Source organism: Pithys albifrons, chromosome 3, assembly GCF_047495875.1.
Source record: "Pithys albifrons albifrons isolate INPA30051 chromosome 3, PitAlb_v1, whole genome shotgun sequence".
Lineage (NCBI taxonomy): Eukaryota > Metazoa > Chordata > Aves > Passeriformes > Thamnophilidae > Pithys > Pithys albifrons.
Genome location: NC_092460.1, coordinates 93,105,772 through 93,123,630, shown reverse-complemented (window position 1 = coordinate 93,123,630; position 17,859 = coordinate 93,105,772). Strand labels below are relative to the sequence as shown.

General features: G+C 37.7%; 1 protein-coding gene across 1 annotated transcript in view; it reads left to right on the top strand.

The window, feature by feature from the left end:
- The window catches only part of SEMA3E (semaphorin 3E), a 136,979-nt gene that overhangs the window by 505 nt on the left and 118,615 nt on the right, over nucleotides 1-17,859 (top strand). The gene's annotated exons all lie outside the window — the stretch shown is intronic.

Here is a 17,859-nt window from a genome sequence, read left to right as displayed (position 1 = left end):
ACTTTATGCTAATATAAGTTCATTGACTTCACTGAATGTACTGCATCGAGGTTAAATTATGGTCCTCAGACAGAGTAAAATGTTCCAGTTAAGAAGTCTTGTGAATTGCTTTCTTGCACTGAACTGCTTCTTTGATTAAGTTTACTGAATTCTGGAAGACTTAAGGCACTTACAGTGATGATTTTAGACTACTGAAATATTCTACCTGAAAGTGTGTTAGATTTGCATGTCATTCTCACTTATTCTCCAGGCTGTGAGAGGACTGTCAGGTCTCTTGGTAAGAGGGAAAGACATGGAGAAGATAACCTGAAATAATTGCTGAATAAATGTACTCTTGTGCATCATGTAGCCCTTAAACAATTAAATGTCTGTTTCACTTTTAGAATTCTATCTGTCTACAAATATAGCTAAGGCAAAAAGACTGAATTCCTGTGCAACCATATGATTCATTTTCTAAACTAGCAAGTGTCATCACACTATAATTAAAATGACTAACTGCCAATGTAAGTCTGTTTGTAGTTTGAGTAACCCAAAGAAAAAAAATGTTATTTTTTCTGATATATGTATGTAAAATACTTACAACTAGTTTGTTTGTTTGTTTTAAATTATTTAAGTTTTAGTAACTTGAAGCCTGAACCATTCTTCCTTAACTCCTTCAGAGTGTCCTTGTTCAGTTCTGGATTGCATGTGATTTTAACTCTTCCCTATCATTCGCAGTTAATCCTGTAATATATAAAAATATCTGTGCACGACCATGGCATTTCAGTTCTCTGCAACAGTATATGCATTTGTAGATTATATATTTAGGTATGTATGACAGACAGGTATTGCAGTAGGAGCAAAAAAATGTAAGTGTGCAAGATAAACAGATTAGCCAATCAGTAATGTTCAGGTATTACCTCTTATGGATGGATGAAAAGAAAATGCCTTTTTACTGACATAGCTGGGAATGAGCAAATTCTAATTTACTCAGGAATATTTCAGTGTTTATACAAGTGCTAACTAAGCTGCATCAGTGTGAAGTACATTAGAATACCTATTTTAAGTATGGCTAAGAGTTAAGAATTAACATCAGCCAGAGCTCCATGTGTTGACAGGTTTATTCTAAACAAGGTTTAATTGTGTTTTATATAGCAAGCTAAATTACCAGTTATAAGGAAGGGAGAAGCTGAATAGGGTAATTGGTCTGAATGTCTTGCTAGGAAGCTACAAGAAATGGGCTTTCCTTTTATAAGGCAGTGAAACACATTTTAAAGAAAGATGTATTTGTCATGGAAAGCTATCTTGTAAGTAAACAATTAATTGCTCTAAATTAAATAAATAATATGACCACTCAATATATGAACTACTCCTGCCTAAACCTATGGTTTCAGGAATGTTGATTATAATTCTTTCACATCTTTTACTGTTGAAAATGTGCACTTGAACATTGATTTATTTCTAGATGTAATTACTAGGGCTATAATTATTATTGATACTTGTTTTCTTGTGTTTGGGTAAGTGGGATGAGAAAAGCACAGTAAATGAGACAAATAGAGCTAGTGTTATATTGGTTCAGGACTTTGGCTTAGCTGCCAGTTTTGGCAAGCTCCCCACTATGGTGCTCTGACTATTGATTGCCTTTCTGCTTTCTCATAGTAATAATTGCTTTTCTGATGCTTGGCATCAATGTACATTTCAATGAGTATTACTTGTCTTTTTGGTAGTGAGACAGTAATTTGGCCGTAACACATCATAACTGATATTTTCAAAGAGATCTTAAAACATCCATTTCTTGCAGCTGGCCAAACCTTCCCTGCCTGATGGCAGTTCAGTTGGATTCAATGAGAGGAAGATTTGTCCTCATAAATTCCTTCCCATGAGCATACACATCACCATCTTAGATTTTGCCTTGTCGCATTTTTCACGTTTATGAAATGATACTGATTTTACAAGCAGTGTTGCAGTCAGTGAGTGCCTGACCACACATATCCCTAACCAAAGGCTGGAAATGGCATGCCTGCCTGCCACCCTGGGAACAGCTACTGCAATCCTCCCAGCCCAAAGAATGTAGCGACCAAGCATGAAGGCAATGAACAAATGTTGCTGCTGTGTTCCCTAATCAAACAGGAACAGCAGGAGGGTCCCTCATCTTAATTGCTAGAACTCAAGAGAAAGGCTGCTCTGGGTACCAGTGAGGTGCAGGGTAGTTATGAATAGGGGGTTGTGCACCTTCTGTACAAAGTTGCTTCAGCCTTTCCTGTGACTTGCTGTTGTGGTACAGAGGATAAAGCCCATATGTGTAAATTTTCAGTGTGGAGTAGCTGTAAACTCCGTTAAGAATTTTACTGCAAAGACCCTGAGACATGAAAGGAAGTGGGCTTGCTTACTGCCTCCCCTTAGAACTGCAGATGCTGGTGGCTAATTGGGATTCAAACCATTGCAAGATCTGCTAGGCCTGACTGGATAGTTAAAAGCTTTTGTAATGAGTATGATGAGGTTATGGGCATGATATTTCTTGTTATGGAAGAGTATTTAGCTAGTGTATTATCAAGTCTTGTTTCTTTAAAGAGCCAAAAGAAGGCTTCCATAAATTACAAAGAGACTAGTTTGATTTTTATAAATTCACGAATTGTCTTTTTCTTTAAAAGTGATGCTCAGTGAAAGTGAGGTAGTGATCTGACAGTGAATAAGAACCTTTTGCTCTCACAGAAAACCAGACCTTCACCTGCAGTGCACACATGTCTGCAAACCCACAGGAACAAGATCAGGTCCTAACCCTGGTGCAGAGGGGTCACCTGATGGATAGGAATACCACAATCCTCTTGCCAATTAGAGGATATATTGTGCAACCCCTGTTTGACTCTATGGCCATTTACTCTGCTTCAGTGGGAGTTAATGAAAGTCTTGCACTCTTGAACTACTGTTAAACCTGTCAAGTCAATGCAAACCATAATGGTGATTTTTGGTAAGGTAGAAGATGGTCTTTTTATTCCAGTAAACTCACACATGTGGATTCTGGCATTCCTTTATATGAGATTAAATTAATCCTGTAACCACCTTGCAGTCATTTTATTGTTCTACCTTCCTTTTTAATTGCTGAACTATGTTTACATACAGGACTTGAAGGTGTTTTCCTCAAACCATCAGCTTGTGACTATTAGAAAATTTACACTGCAATTAGTACCACTTGTAGTATTGATGGTAAAATTGCACTAAAGGTCAGTGTTTGTTGATGACCCACTAAGATCTATGTACTCCAATATCTTCATGTTGACTTGTAGAGATAAAAATGTATGATTGCTCAATATTACAGAGAAATAGATTTCTACATTATTAAGTTATAGTTTTACAACTACACTTAAAAATCATTAGCTCATTTTACATACAGTACAGACCATGGCTAATGAGGTGTTAATGGAACCCAAGTTTCAGCCCTAATTCTTTATAGGCTGCTGGTTAAATTCTTTCCCAGTATCCCACAGTTTGAGTTCTCGCAATGGGAAATATACAATTAAGGTGAAATCAGCACACACTGCGTGTTAAAAAGAAACTATTTACATTACAGATTGAAATGGATTGAGTTTCCAGAGGACGGGAGGAGTATATTTATATAAGCCTAACAGAGCTACACGGGAAACATGGACCTGAAATGCCCATGAAGGATGTAATTGTATAATTCAAGCATTATGCATGGTTTGCCGTGTATTTCTAACTGGTTTGGGGTTTGTTTTTTTTTTTTTGCTCTAGTTCATAAATATGGTAAAGAACAAAGGTAATATAGTACGAGAATGAGATGTTGAGTCTATACAATTTTCTTGCTGCAATGGGATCTGGCACAGTTGGTTATGTGCAGATTTAAGGGATCTGTTTTCTGTTTTGCTTATCACATTGCTCTTCAGTGACAAATTTTGGCATTACCTGACCTCAGATTGTGTGGCTATGCACTGGACACTGCTCTTGTCTGGAAAAGGCATGGTTAAGAAGCAGTTGTGCCTGTCTTACCCATTCAAATATCTTTCTTTTACCTCCTTGTAACTTTCTACAGTAGAGTCAAGCTGCAGCAGGCAGAAGGAGCAGACTGAACTTAGAAGGAAATCATCTGGATTAAAAAAATTATTCTCTAAGCATAAATACTTCAAACAAAAGCAGCAGACAGCTAAGGAAAAGAGAGCTGAAAAGTTTCAGATAAAAGGTGATACTTTCCATGTTCATATTCAGATTATAGGATGTAGGGCTAACTGAGAATTTTGAGGGTTGCTGAGATCTGCTACAGCAGAAAAAATATTTCATTGCTATTTGCAGAGACCAGAGTTTCAGCACTCCTACCTTCTTGATATTTGTAATTTAGAATTTGGTTTGATTAACACTAAGTTTGACCGTGCTTATCAATGATATCTTACTCTGTCTGTTCCCTAGCTAGGTGGCAGTAAAATTTACTCAGGGACTAACAACTAAATTGAATAACAAAAATGTAGGGAATTTTTAGACAGGCATTTCTGAATACTGAAGTAGGAAAATATATTTAATACAAGTATAGTATTTTCAATTAGTAATCAGCTGGCCACATAAATAATGGCTAATTAATGACTAGACACATAACCCATAACTGAATCATGACTGATTCCATTCCATGCATGAAAACATTTTCTATTTTAACAGCTTTCACTGTGATGGAAATTCGGTTTTGAATGAGTAGGAAAGACTAGTTTTCCTACTAAAACAAATTCAAATTCAAGAAAGTTGTTAATTCATGCTAGATCTAAATCACCTTGAATTTTTACCAAAATAAGTATTGGACTTGTGGTCTTTGCTTACATATAGTCCAGAGAAGTCTATGTATAAAAAAGACACATTGTATAGACCTGTATTATGGCTTCACTTCTAAATGTGTTTGGCTATAAGGGCTGATAACCAAAATTATGAGGGTTTGGAAAAAAACACGTGACAAATACTGTCTTTTTTTAACCCAAATTCTCAAGGCCGCATCAAGCTCAATCTCAACTTCAAAATGTCTTGAAAAATATGCACGAATATCTCTAAGTCACTTAGTGGGGAAAAGAGGAGAGCTTTTGTATCCCATCTCCCACTGGACAGTTTACCAACAGTTAGGAAAAGATTTAGGTTTTTATTTGTCTTTATAACAAGAGGTGACTGCTAGCAAGGTCAGGAGTGCTTATGAGTAATCCTAGAGTAACTTGCTCACTGAGGACTTTTTTTGTCAGTATTCATGCTAGTTCCTTTCATAACTGCATTTTGTTGACAAAGACTACTGTAAGTGTTGCTGTAGAGGAACTCTGAAGAGATAAGCACCGGGATGCAAGGAGCAGACGGTTTGCTGCCTAACATCAATCACTTGCCAGTTTTTGCTTTAAAGAACTAAGTACCATCTGAAGGTGCAAGACCAGAATATCCTGCATGCTGCTGCTTCTCTGCAGCTAACTCCCTGCTTTCAAAGTGATAACACCATCTGCTATTTTAAACCCTTCATCCGGTATTGTACTCATCATTATTTCACTGAAAACAAGTGTTATATTTTCCTTAAACGAAAAAAAGATTAATGCTGTTTACATGGTTTATGAGATGATGTGTAAGGGTGAGTATCTGTGTCAGGCCTTTTGAGAAACTTTTAGCCAGTAAATATTCTAAAATTGTACAATGGAAATATTACATATTATTAAAACTGCTGCCCTGGTTCTCTTCATGTAGTCAGGCAAATATGATGAAGTCAGAGCATGCAGACAGCATTAATTAGAAAAATCATAATTTCTTAAAAAATCCATAGCCTGAAGGGGTAAAGATAATAATCTTTTTTACAGGGGAAATAAAAGCCTTCTGGGGTATACCATTTAAAATAGTTTGTGTTTGTTAGGTAAAGCTTGGCATTTGTTTAAATCAGTTAAGAATTCAGGATTAAACACAAAGATCATGTTGAAAGAGAAAAAGAAAGAAAATTTTGCATTATAAAAAATCTGTACTTCAGCTAAACTCCTGTAAGGAAAGGACATAAATAGCTTTGAGGGAACAGTATTTGAGAAGTTTTTAAAATAGACTCCATCTTTAAATTGGTGAAAAATCTAAATTGTCATCACCAAGATTCAGTTTGAGGAGCTGAATCTACTGAGTTTACTGCATACATTAAAACAAAGCAAACCGTTATGATTCTCTGAGAGCACAGTTCAAAAAACACATATTACCAACTTATTGTTTCCCCACTTTTATTGTCTCACATTAGTAAATGCCTTCTCCCCTTGATCTCAGTTTTTCTGATGGTCCTCAAGGCTACAAATTCTTATTTTGTAAGAGAAATTTCTCTTTGTTAACAAATTCAATTAAAGGCTGACTTCAATGTGCTTCTTCTCAAAGCATCTTCTGTTAGTTTAAGCTATAAATTGATAGGCTTTCATTCATGCTGCGTCCCTTTGGCAAACTTTCATAGCAGTCAAAAGACTATTTTTTCCCTTTCAAAATAATGTAAAGCAGGAATATATCTTTATGTATTCAGTTTTTTCTTACCTTGTGATAATTTTCCTGCCTCTAAAAATCACCCAAGCAAAAGTATTTTGAGAGAGATTTGGGGGTTTTTCTTTTGAAGAAACAACATTACAAACACAAGGAATAGTTTCTCTATTTTTTTTCCTCAGGGTTTCTTGGTGACATTTCAGTGCTAGACCTTTTCAAAGGATTTGTAAATTGCAGCATATTACAGTTGAGCATCCAAATACATTGGTCAGCTGCACTGCTCTTGGTGAATACATAATCTTAGTGACAAGCCTTTATTCCTCTTCTAGTCTACTCATTCTTACTTTACATTCAATTTGCAGGACCTCCAGAGTGCATGGCAAGTCAAAGGTTCCTTTTACAGTTTCTGTGCAAGTATGTACAGGAGGTCTGCAACCACAAAGTTGTTAATGAAGGGATGCCTGCCAAACATCTTGGCCCTGGCATGACACTGAGCTTATGTGTGCAGCCAATAGCTGCAAAACTTGGACTGCTTATGTAGCTGAATAATAATTTTTGATAGAATAAAAGTTGAATCTCATCTTTAAATTACTTTTTCTTAGTCTCAGGTGTAGACAGATAATTGGTTGTTGTTTCTGTCATCTCTTGCTACTCTGACTCACCTCTGACTTGGTGTTCTTTATTACCTGTTCTGTCAATCAGAATCTTCTCAACTCTTATTAGAAAACCAAGAGCCCTCCATGTATGTGTAATGACCTAAGATTTGGTCCTGAATACAGTGTTGCGTTTCAGACTGAAACTTCATTTGCCCCGTGGAAGTGCCATCCTTTTACTTCATAAATTCCATAAGACAAAATCAATTAAGTTTACCAGGAAGCAGCAGTAAGTACTCTGTCATATTTTCTCCTTGCCTTCCATGGAGAAACATGGTGCAATTGAATTTTCTGTAACTCATCTGCCTGTTACTCATTACTCCTGATGTTCAGATCTCCAGTATCAAGGAATGGATTAAAACCTGAAGTTTTGAATGCTTCTGCAGGTAAAAAAGTCAACACCCTGTAATGGTCTAATGACAAAGACTAGTTTGCCATAGACATGCAGCATTCATAAAATATTACCTTCTTTGTTGAATTTGCTTGACACAATCTTTCGTATCAGAAACCTAGTTGTGAAACACACATTTCCAGTCAAGGAAGATTATAGGACAAACATGAGACGTGTATGCTTTGTGTGATCTATCACAGTTTAGTTCAAAGGATCCCTATGAATACTTAAAAATCAAAACAAAGAAACAAAGGCCAGAAATTTCATTCATGAAAAATCAAAAAAACCCACAAACTCAACCAATCAACACCTGCTAGCCAAAACTGAGAGAAACTAAAAAATACCACTGATGACTTCTCTTGTCTCTTTGGCCTGACCAGAAGACATTTATAATTTATATGAACTTGATGACAGGCAGTATATAGTACTCTTCAGACTGTGATTTGGCAAGAACAGCTAAGAAAAAAAAAGTTGTTTATGATCCTTGTGAAATCATGTTGCTAACATTTTTACTTGATCAGTAATGAAGAATTTCACATTTTAGGAAATTCACTGGTTCAGTTCAGCATTTGCAGTTTATCTTCTCTATTTTTTAAAAATCTCCCAAAATATATGTACATACAAATATAAAAGGTTTTCAACCAGATCCCTCTAGTATGAAGATGGAGTTTTGCGCTTTTTTTTTACAAACTGCTTGTAAAGTAATTCTGTAAACCAAGGAACCAGTGCTGCCAAGATAGGCATTCAGTGAAAGAAGATTTCACTCTTCTTAACATCCTTAATGTATCTATTCTCTACTTGTGTGTTTATTTTTGTCTAAAGGATTCCTGACTTCATACTGTGAAGCAATTGAAGCTTCTGTGGGGAGTCAAACAATGGGCTTTTTACTGTTGCTAAGTCTGCTTTATAGGCTTTTTCTTACATTTGTTTAATAGGTCTAGTAAAAGGTTGAATGCAGCTGTAAATATATCTTTTATTTGTTGATGTGCAATAAACATCACAGGGATGTTGACCTTTTCTTATTCTGATCTTTCTGACACCGATGAAAGGAAATTGTACAAAATGAATGAAAAGTGCCTTAACTGATTGCAGAAAACAACAGTCCCCACGTACCTAGAGGTTAGTACCTTGTTTCTCTTTTAACAGATGGTTTCTCCCAGCAGTGTTACTAAAACTTAATAATAGTAAAATAATAGGTTGCTCGATGTGAGGGAATTATTCCAGATAGCACTATTCACCTGGGTCATCACTGAAGGTCATTTTTCATCCAGAAAGCTAAAGGTTAGCAAGTGTTTCTCAATTCCATAAGCTCCTGCAAATCTTTATTTATGATTAAGCTAAGTGCTTTCCCAAGGGTGTGTGGTAAAAGCCAAGAGTAAAGGAAAATAAACCCATTCCTTTATATATTAAATATTTTCTCTCAGTTGATTGAGAATGGTATGATGCAAAGCTTGAAAATATGTGTTGTCTGGGAGCCCAGAAAGATGTAAGCTGTCTTAGAAATCTTGTGCTTATTAATGTTGTTGCTGAAAAAATGTCTTGCCTTTATGTGCCTGTGTTTACACGCTCTAAGTCATTATTTTCTCTTCTCTGCTTATCTTAGGCATGGCCATGTCCTCCTGCATATTTTCAGGTTACACAAGCATCTGGCATAACAGTAATTTCTAAACACACTATTAAATTGGTAAAGTATACAGCAGGTTGAGCATTTGTTATAGCTCAGAACCGGGCTTTAAACAGTCCCAAGCTCTTTACTGATTTCTTGTTGAATGACTGCAGCTTCTGTGTGTTAACACTCAACCACTGCAGTGGGCTATTTAATTAATAAAGTAGTTGAATTCTTGTAAATAAACACTTCACATTTAGAAGACAAAGTTACAGTAAAGAGTGGTTTTCCAACTACAGCTCTGAACGTAGCAAATTGTCCTTAAATTCTACTGGTAAATATATGAAATTTTTAATAATAAAAAAAATAGATCAGAGGCCTGATTTCACTGTTACTAAGGGCAATGTCAAACTTTCCACAACCTTTCGTGATGAAAAATTGACACGATATTCCACGTTTCTGACCTTGCCCTCTGAAAGAGGCAATCCATTTGTTTGTTGCACATCTAAAAGTGTATTTCTGTCTCTCCTGAGTTGAGAAGGAAAGTAGTGGTCAGCTTAAACCAGAGGCCTTGCGTACACTCTGATAACAAAGTAAGTGAGATAGATTTGAGATGAATGATGATAGGTCTAGCATGTTGCACATCCAGGGAGAAAACCCATTGGCTGGGAATGACTTACTGCCAAGTTTACAAGCAGCAGCATCATTGCCTTGATAAAGTATAAGTGAAGATGTTATTACTAAGTAGTGTGTCTTTGAACTAATAGTGGTCTGGGAGATGAGGATGAAGGTGTAGTGACTTAAGCAGTGACTTGACCTAAGTGGCTCCCATAGCTGCTGCCCACAGCTATCTCTGGACCACGGTAATGACTCTGATGTGCTTTGCATCTGCTTCTGGGCACAAAATGCTGATTTAGATTAAGTGTGATATGCTTAGGTTAAGCACCTTTCAAAATAGTTTACGCTACATTGATGGCCTATTGAAGTAGGTGAGCACTTCACAGCTTCCTGTTAGAGCTCAGCTACCCTTTGGCCAAGAAGCAGTAAAAGAATGCAGGTTATATAGAAGCTGTTCAAGTTATTTCTATTGGACACAAAGTGGCCTTATAGACTATATCTAAAACTTTGATTCTATAAATATTTGATTGTGTGTGTTCCTTTAATTAGACAAATTAGTCTGTTGTTTAAAAGTTAAGTTCGGGTTTGTTTGCAAGATCAAAGTCTAAGGCACAGACTCTTTGAGGCAATCCCTGTAGTGTGATTGATTAAAGTCAATCATGACAAAAGTTCTATTTTGCCCATACTTCAGGCATTACAAAGCAACGTGAAACTCTGACAATTTTAATTAGTGTGTATAATTTCACTTTCCATTTTATTCTGTGGTTAAACACTTATGAAGAAGCTTGATACTTACAACTTACCACGCTCTTTTGTTATCAGGAAAATGGTATTTTCAGAAGATGGTTCTTTGAGAATTTTATAGAGCACTGTAATATGTGTGGGTACATGTCATTTAGAATTGTGAAATAGATGTTACAAGTGCTATATGTGGTCTCTGTAATTTTCTTGACACGGAACCCCTTACTTTCTTAGAAAATTTAACAAATTAATATCAGATTAATGGATTGGAATTTTTTTTGTGGTTTCACATTTACCGCTTTAACGTGTAATAGCACTAAAACCCTTGAGCTGTAAAATTAGATCTCTGGCTGTTGAAAAATCCTTGTACTCTTAGTTTAAAAGTAAAACAAAACCAAAAGCTTACAGCATGGAGATTTGAAAATAATAGTAACTAATGTTTATACATTCTTGTGAAACGGCTCCTGAATTATGCTGTGAATTTGATAGCAGCACAGAAATGCTCTACCTTGGGATTCTTGAAAGGTAACAGGCATATTGACATGGGCTGATATCTGATACTATTGCCTGGGAATGTTGCAGGACCCATGGGGAATATCTGAAAGTTAAACTTGTCATGTTCTAGCATGTTTTATATTTTAAATGGTGTAAACTATAAATTAACACACAGAAAGTAGATTTCTAATCTATGATGAAAAGGTGCTTCAGAATTTTTTTCTGAAGTAGTCACACATTATATGTATGACAGTAGCCCTGCTTCAGCCTTGTTGGAGTGGTTTGGCCTTTATGTTTAACTGTTCACAACATGATGGTAAGTTGCTACAGAGGTTGATTTCTGTGCAAATTTTGTAGCAGTGGTTTTGTTTTATAACTGTTTGGTCCTTCAGTCTGTAAGGTCTGCTCTTGCCAAATACTGTAATTCTGATGGAAGAGGTTATGCATTACAGCATCCACCTGAGCCCTATTATTTTGTAGTAGCACAGGGTAATAACGTGTTTCTGTTGGGATCTTGGAGTCCTGCAGTTGCTTTCACAGGACTTGTAATAATGCTGATACTACTCACTCACTACAGCATTGTTTACACACTTTTAAAAATGCATTTGAGAACACTAAAGGGTGGAGGTAGATCCCAAGAGCAGGTTGCATAATTGGATTAGAAAGCCTTCGGGCTGACCTTAATGCTGTTGATTGGACAAGAATTGTTTTGAACCAATCAGTTCTTAACCTAAGCAGTTACTGATTTTAAACTCATATAAAGACCTCATAACTGCTGGCAGCTAGCTTGGATGGGGAACTCCAGAGATCTGATATGATGCTTGTAGATGTTACAGTACCCATAAAACATGTCTTTAAACCAAATCCTTTTATAATTACACTAATTATTTTGGGGAACATGAGGCCTTTTCATTCACTGAGATTTTTTCTGTGGGGTCATTTGGATCAACAATATTGTGTTAGTAATCTAATAGATTTCAGAAACCTGGATTCACTTTGAAGTTTTATGAAAAGCTTTCAATAAGATCCTGCAATCCTCTAGTATTTATTATATTGCCAAATCTCGTAATTTCTTTCCCAGTAGAGTTATACGACATGTGAGAATAAAAAAATTCCTTCCAGCTACCTGTTGTTTTGCCTGATGAGACTTAAATACCTCTGGGTAAAGTGACATAGGCAATAAGAAATATGAACTGGGACATGTCTCAACAGTAGGCAACATTTAAAGCAGAAGATAAACTTGAAAATGGAAAGAAATATATTCTAGCCTTCTATATTCTTATATCACATGTTCCTTGGGCTTCTCTTCTTTCCTCTGATGAAGTAGTCTGAGATCTTTTCTTTATCATTACCTTTTTTAGTATCTTTACTACATAACAAATAATTTAATTCTTCTAAGGTCATACTTTTCCTTATCCCTAAAGTTTTTCTACTGCAACACACATAGTGTTATCCCAGGCACTAAAGTCTCTGTTACAGCATCTCCTTCTCACGTAACCTTCAAGAGTATTTCTTCAATGCCTTTTAATTAACCACCTTTTTTGGCCCTAGGTGGGCCAAAAGTAGCAGAGATGTGACTGTTTCTGCATGTAGTTGTTGACCAGTGTCCTAGTTCAGCAGGTGGGACCAGTTTATCACTGTGTGAGGGTGATCAAAGCTATGTATTTTACACCCTCTACTCATTTCCCAAGAACAATGGACCATTTGCAGCAGCTGCCCAAGGCACACCTGACCCCTCAGGTTGTGAGCTGGATGTCGAAGACATCTGTGAGATAAGAGCTGTGATAACTCCCCTCCAGGGAGTTGTTAGCACCTTCACACCCAGCCTGAGGGGGCATGTCTGCTAATGGGCCATCAACAATTCCCAAAATACCCCATGACTCACAGAGTGAGATCACCCATTGTGTGGCTCCCGCCCTGGGGGAGGTACTGGGTGCTCCCACCTGGACCTGGGGGTACATATCTTGGGGTAGGAAGACCTGAGGGGTCACTCGTTGGATCAAGAGGAGGACCAAAACCTTGACAGGAGGAGACCACCACTCTCCACCAGACTGCAACTGTCAGCCGCACCAACAGGTTTTCCACTTTGGACTTTTACTTTGAACTTGGGGGAACCACATAGGGTTCAAGGCAGGGGCTAACAAACCCCTTTGTGCTTGTGCCCCAGGGTGCTGGGTCATACTTCTGGGTTTTGTGGGTTAAGCCCAATTTTTCTCTTTGTGCCATTGCATTTATTGTAATATTGTTATTAAATTGTAACTCTGATTTATAATGTCTTTTGTGTTGTGTTCATTTCTCCTGCTGGTTTACCTATAAACCAGCACAACTAGTCAGTTTGCATGTGCTAATTGACCAGTTGCCTGCTAATTGTATACATATGATAATAAGTTTGTTCTCCTTTTTGGTAAAGGGGCTAAAGGAGTATTTCTTCACTAGTGATTTTCATGAAATTTGGAAAAGTTAATGTTTTTAAGACTGTCCTTACTCCTCATTCTTTTCCCATAAAATTTGAAATTGGCCCGTGAGATCTCATGTGTCATAGGGAATGTGGATTTTGTCACCAATCAGCAGAGTGAGCCAGAACACTTCATTGTGTTAGGAAATTAGACTTGTTTTCATCACAAGAGAATCAAACAATCTTTACTGTGATAGATCATTTATATCTTTTGGTCCTTCCAATCTGATAATTCTGTAGTGAAGTGAGATAACTATTGTCGTTTTAGTCGCATTGCAATTATCTTTTCCAATAGTTCCTATAAAAATTTCTGTATCCTATATTCCTAGGAAATCCAGTTGCTATCCAAGCATGATTTAAACTGGTAGTATTTTCTTATTTCGTGAATTAAAGTTGCTAAATCTGTGTTCTTAAGGATTAAAAGAATTAAAATTAGTGAAAACCTGGATTTGGTTCTGAAGTTTTTCTTCTTAGCAATTACTGGAGACAGTCCAATAAATGAGTATTTGGAAGAAATTTTCTGTGCTACTCCTTGTCTTCAGATGGGTTAGGATTATTGTCCTAGCCCTTCCCTGCAGGATTTTGACATGATCTTCTTCCCAGGGGATTCTTGGAGATAGACATAGATCTGGAGCTTTCTGGAAACAGGACATTAAAGCAAGAAGCCAAAGAATGAAGAAGGCTGACAGATCAATATATTCTTAAAGGAAAGCAACTGGGAAAAAAAAGATGACATAAGGTCTTGTAAGACCATGGAGGATGAAAGAGTCCTCCCTAGATAAAAGTGTGGACTGGAAATTTTAAAGAAGACCAGATAGCTGGGCTAGTGAGACTGGGCTTCATCTACCCTAAACCAAACCCACTATATCAGTATCAGTAAGATTTTACCAAAAGACTTGTTAATGTCAACAGTCAAAAAAACCAAGCTGCTCAGGCTAGCAGCTGACAAATGTGTAGACAAGCAAGATAAAAGTTAAACTCTATGGGTATCTGAACACACTGTAATTTAGAAGTAGTAACAAAAACCATTTTTTATTTACTTTATTTATTTATTTATTTACTTTACTTTATTTCTTGTGTGGTGTCATTCTCAGCTCTGAGTGATGAACTAGTAATAAATTGTTAAATGCTCTGCTAACAAGCAGTTTTATTTATCAGTAACCTCCAAAATACTTAAATACAGCATTTTATTTAAAGTACTTTGGAATACTGAGTTAGATAAATTAACCTTTTTCCTTTTATTGATTGTGCTGTAAATGCATTCCAAAAATTCTACTGTGCTGATGAAACCAAATATCTCCTTAAGCTGCTGCCATTTTATTCTTTTGTTACATTTATCTAGATACTGTTAATAACCTTCAATTTTGCAGATAGTTTAGAATCATAGAATCGATTGGGTTGGAAAAGACCTCCAAGATCATCGAGTCCAACCCTTGGTCCAACTCTAGCTCATTTACTAGATCATGGCACCCAGCGCCACGTCCGATCTGTGTTTAAAAATCTCTAGGGATGGTGAATCCACCACCTCTCCGGGCAGCCCATTCCAATGCCTGATTACTCTCTCTGTAAAAAATTTTTTTCTGATATCCAACTTAAATTTCCCCTGGGAGAGCTTAAGCCCATGCCCCCTTGTCCTATTGCTGAGTGCCTGGGAGAAGAGACCAGCCCCCACCTGGCTATAACTTCCCTTCAGGTAGTTATAGACAGTGATGAGGTCACCTCTGAGCCTCCTCTTCTCCAGGCTAAACAACTCCAGCTCCCTCAGCCTCTCCCCACAGGACTTGTGCTCCAGTCCCTTCACCAGCCTTGTTGCTCTTCTCTGGACCCGCTCCAGCACCTCAATATCCTTTCTGAACTGAGGGGCCCAGAACTGAACACAGTACTCAAGGTGTGGCCTCACCAACGCAGAGTACAGGAGAAGGATCACTTCCCTGGTCCTGCTAGCCACGCTATTTTTGATACAGGACAGGATCCCATTGGCCTTCTTGGCCACCTGGGCACACTGTTGACTCATGTTGAGCTTCCTGTCAATTAGTACTCCAAGGTCCCTTTCTGCCTGGCTGCTCTCCAGCCACTCTGTCCCCAGCCTGTAGCGCTGCAGGGGGTTGTTGTGGCCAAAGTGCAGGACCCGACACTTGGCCTTATTGAACTTCATCCCATTGGAATCAGCCCATCTCTCAAGTCTATCCAGATCCCTCTGCAGAGCCCTCCTGCCTTCCAGCAGGTCGACACTCCCTCCCAGCTTGGTGTCATCAGCAAATTTGCTGATGATGGACTCAATCCCCTCATCTAAATCATCAATAAAGATGTTAAACAGGACTGGACCCAATACAGACTCCTGGGGAACACCACTGATGACTGGCCGCCAGCTGGATGCAGCTCCGTTCACCAGCACTCTCTGGGCCCGAACCTCCAGCCAGCTCTTAATCCAGGAGAGGGTACACTTGTCCAGGCCATGGGCTACCAGCTTTTCCAGGAGTATATTATGGGAGACAGTGTCAAAGACCTTGCTGAAGTCCAGTTAGACCACATCCACAGCCTTCCCCTCATCCACCAGGTGGGTCACCTGATCGTAGAAAGAGATCAGGTTGGTCAGACAGGACCTGCCCCTCCTAAACCCATGCTGGCTGGGTCTAATCCCTTGTCCACCCTGAAGGTGCTGTGTGATTGCACTCAGGATGAACTGCTCCATAACCCTGCCAGGCACCGAGGTCAGGCTGACAGGCCTGGAGTTGCCAGGGTCCTGCTTGCAGCCCTTTTTGTGGATTGGGGTGACATTGGCCAACCTCCAATCATCTGGGACCTCCCCAGAGAGCCAGGACTGTTGGAAGATGATGGAGAGCGGTTTGGCAAGCTCTTCTGCCAGCTCCTTCATCACCCTGGGATGGATCCCATCTGGTCCCATAGACTTGTTAGGATCCAGCTGGCTCAGTAAGTCGGTGACTATTTCCTCCTGGAATACAGGAGGGGTATTCAGCTCCCTCTCCCTGTCCACCAGCTCCAGAGGCCAGTTGTCTTGAGGGCCACCTGTCTTGCTGGTGAAAACTGAGGCAAAGTAGGTGTTAAGTACCTCAGCCTTCTCCTCATCTTCCTTAACTATATTTCCCTCCAAGTCCAACAGGAATGTTAAAACAAGGCTTCTTATATCTCAGTCATCAGAAACAGTAGCAACACTTTGAAAGGGTAAATTATGGCTGTTGTCGTTCAATTCGAGTCTCCACAACAATGCTTAGTTTTGCTCACAGTTAAGTATTCAATTCAAAAATTCCATATGAAATATGTTAGCAATGACTGCCATACCAGTAAATTGAGATACAGCGTTTTTCTTTGAAGTGCAAAGATTCTTAAGAATAAGTTTTTTTAAAAAAAATATAGTCTTCAGCATTGCAGAGTTCTTAGAATTTTTTTAATATTTCCAATATTCGAAAAAAATGAACAGTAAATCAAAAAAGCTTTGCATCTATTTCTGAAAATATTACAAACTTTTCTGGAAAGTCTGATCCACCATTATAATTCCTTTTTTGATGAATATCAATAAGCACTAAAAAATTAATACCTTATCAGTGAGCTTAAGGGTTACTTTTTCTCTAGGACAGAGACTTATCATTATTACTTGAAACAACTGTCTTGAACAAGTATTTGCTGATATTATTGTGGTGAACAACTGCAAGCAATGTTCAGTTTCTCATTTATTCCCAAGTAGCATAGGTGACACACATCCTTCTGCAGATTACTTACCTGTTGTTGAGTTTGACTACATGTTCTTCAGATTTGACTGTAGATTTGCAAATCACAAATGCAGGACTCAGGAACAGAGTTTGCAGTGGTTCAAGTCACACAGCGTCTGGGTACACATTTACAGCCTGCTGCAAATATAAATTAAAGAAACTTCATAGAATCATTGTTAATTTGTGGCCAAAATTACTTGATTCGAGGCATCCTTTTATCACAAGTCAGCTGGTATGTTAACTTGTCATCTCTTCATAGCTGGGTGATGCATCAAATCCCCATCAGTTCATGTTCATGATTTTCTCTCTTCTGTTGGCCTCAGTGGGCTGTTTCTTTCTTTTCAAAGGGTTTCTGTTTGATCCTTGTTTTGCTAGTAGAGTTTTAAAATTCATTTTCCTGGTTCTTTACCGTCAGAAATAAGTATGATTGGGATCATATGTTTATGTAGCTTCCAGCTAGTAATACAAAGATTTAAGTTAACTTTATGTTCTGTTGGTCCATTTATTTATTTATTTAAAAAAAAATTTATTTTGTTTTTGAATGTCTTCTGAAATGCCATATCATAACATTATTTTTTTCTCTTCTTTTAATTTTTTTAAAAAATATTCCTTCTCTAAGAGAACTAAATTTAATTCTGTTGTGGTCAGTATTACTTAATGTCTTAAGTAGAACTCTTTTTTTTTTCTTCCAATTTTTGTCTAACATTTCCTTTGATATAGTCCAGAAAAAA